Below are 3,166 nucleotides of genomic sequence, written 5' to 3'. Positions count from 1 at the left end.
ACAAATCGTACTGAAAAAAAATCTTCAGATTTTTGGTGCCTGAATAAATATCCAACATTCGTATTTTGGAAACACAACTTCAAAAATTTGAATTGAAACATTTATACATCAACCCCTAAGAGTATATACTGTATCTCCTTTCTCTGGTATCAAATGGTTTTGTAAAATGTAATAACACTGGAAGTGAGAAAATGAAATGGCATTGAAGCTGGAAATAATAATAAAAGTGTGTGAGAACTACAGGGATTGGAAGGAGAGGTGGTAGAAGGTTTGCAGAATACAAATATTGAAGAATAAATGAAAGGGCAGGGGCTGGTGGGAATGATGGAAGGAATGTGTGTAGGACGCACTAAGGATGCAAAGGAGACAGATAGGAGGTACTGATGTTGGAAAGAGAATGCTAAGGGCTATATTTATAAAAGAGTGAAGTTAGAGATAACCACAGTTGGCTAGAGTGAAATACAGCCTCTCTCCATTCATTTCTAAGGGATTTAAAAAATAAAATAAATATGCCTTTAAAAATCCCATCGAAATGAATAGAGAGAGGCTGTATTTCACCCTTGAGAGAACAGATTTACAGTAAGTGAAATATATTCATGATTTACCGCTCAGTGGCTAGGAGACAGGAAAAGCCACCCAATGTGTCACTGAACAGTAGACCCCACAACCGATGCCATTTGTTTATATTTGTGCTTTACACAGCAGGTGTGAGACTTGGATTTGCCTACCCACAGCAATCACCAAGGAGTCCATATTGAAACTAGGGATGCACAGAATCCAAGATTCAGTTTGGGATTCGGACAGGATTCTGCCTTTTTCAGCAGCAGCGAATCCTTGTGTCTGTCTGAACCGAATCTGAATCCTAATCTGAATCCTACTTTGAATATGCAAATTAGGGGTGGGGAGGGAAAGCACGTAACTTTTTTTAACAAAACAAGTTAACGTTTTCCCCTTATTCCCTTCCTGTCCATAATTTGGTTATGCAAATTAGGATTCAGATCCGGTTCGGTATTCGGCCAAATCTTTCATGAAGGATTTGGGGATTCGGCTGAATCGATAATAGTGGATTTGTGCATCCCTAATTGAAACTAATGTCTATGGAATTTTACAGCAGCCCCCAATCTTGGCCTGGTCTAACATGTTAAGAGGTGGTTAGCTTCCTCCTCCCTATCCGATGCTATATGTAGTGCCATGGTTTAAGAACTATGCAACAAGTCTGAACTGTGTATGCTAGAGCAGGCGCTCAATGAGCTTTCCATCACAGGCAGAGAAGTAAAATAAATGTGTACTCATTTAGTACTAGCAAACAGAGGCAGCCCCCATTTATTTTAATTCTCTGCCTGTAATGGACTGCTCATTGAGCGCCTGCTCCAACGTACACGGTTGATTCTGCTCCCCTAGCTGAACCATCAGGGCACAGCACCTGGGCCTCCTCATGCTCCTCATGATTTTTGGTGAGTTATTGATGCAATTTGCTAAGTATTAGATAAATATGCAGCATGTTTGGTCTAAAAGGGCATAACAGTTGGAAGATACCACTAGGTAATTATACAGTAGCAAGAGAACACATACAATGTAACACAGGGGCACTGAGATCCCACAAAAGAAGCACAGATGGAATAGCTATCATAAACCACAGGGGTAGGATGTTGTTTACCATAAAATACCACTGGGGGAAGTTGTTTAGCAGAGATACTTCTACTAGTTTCTTATGTTAATGCTACTGCATACCTACCAACATATTGTAAAGAGAAAGAGGGACAAAAAGATTTGCCATGCCCATTTTGTGACCACACCCCCTAATTACCATGTTCAATCCATTTTTAGAAAAAGTTATGAAAGTTTGAACACTTTTCTGTGGTTTTTATGTGTTATTACATTTTTGCTAATGAAGGTGAATTGCCCTTTAAGCTATGAGTCTTAAATATCTATTCTGGGCTCTCTGCCAAGAGCCAATTAAGTTAGAAAGCTGTTCAGTGGAACATATCAGTACAAATCCGGGACTGCGGGTTGAGCACAACGGGACAGTTGGGAGGTATGCTACTGGTAACTACTGGTAGAGTATTGTTACTGAAGTGACAATACTCCTGTGATCAGTGTCATACTGGCCCACTGGGATACCAGGAAAAATCCTGGTGGGCCCTCATGCTGCTAAACATTTGGCTTATTTCATGGCCATTCCCTATTTATATGAGAACAAAGAGGCCAAATAGATGGAAAAAAGAGAATAGAGGTTGAGTGAGGAGAGAAAGAAAAATAGTACTAAGAGAGGGCCCCTGGTCTAATATTAATTGGTGGGACCCTGGTCAAAGGTTTTTGGGTGGGCCCCTGGTGTCCCAGTCCGGCACTGCCTGTGATTTGTTGGAAGATGTGATAGATACTAGCTGTATCTTTTCCTCCCAGGATTTGTCAACAGCCACAGGCAAATGGTGGCTTTCTATGTTTATTAAACAGCAACTCCCAGAATTAGTCATAGGTAACACTTGTAGGACAGCTGTTTCAGGGTTTCTCTAACATTTTCAGACAGCACATTTTATTCCACAGACCTGATCCTCACTCACCAGTCCTATGTATAAAAATGTCAAAGGCAGAATTCAGGTTCATTTTCATTTATTCACATCAGTAAAAATGTGTTGGTATATATATATATATATATATATATATATATATATATATATATATATATATATATATATATATATATATATATATATATATATATATATATACGTATATCATTGTATCAAAATTAAATGTAGACTGTACATGAACTTTACAAAGCTAATTCCACAACAGCATCAGAATAAATATGTCAGTGATATTCAGTAAGACACTCATTCTCTTTCTCACTACCTTTCACTGCCTCCATCAACACTGCCAACATCAACACTCATTCTTCCATTACAGCCATCACATAATCAGCGCTTCTTGCATATTTTCAATAAAAATCCCAACACTTACAACAACTGAAAGCATCAAGAGCTAAATTTTCATCCTTACAGCTTGTTTGTATATCTGGACCTGGGACCTGAAGTAACGTTGCCATTAAATCTGATGCAGTGATTGATTCCTCTGGCATTGACGCACTCTTATTCAGTACGTCTGTAATGAGCCCACTGTGGCACCATTCTGACTATGTAGTATCTATTCAGGTTCCACAGTCATA

This window comes from Xenopus laevis, chromosome 8L (assembly GCF_017654675.1).
Source record: "Xenopus laevis strain J_2021 chromosome 8L, Xenopus_laevis_v10.1, whole genome shotgun sequence".
Lineage (NCBI taxonomy): Eukaryota > Metazoa > Chordata > Amphibia > Anura > Pipidae > Xenopus > Xenopus laevis.
The sequence above is the reverse complement of the archived record's forward strand: the minus strand, read 5'-3'. Positions refer to the sequence as shown.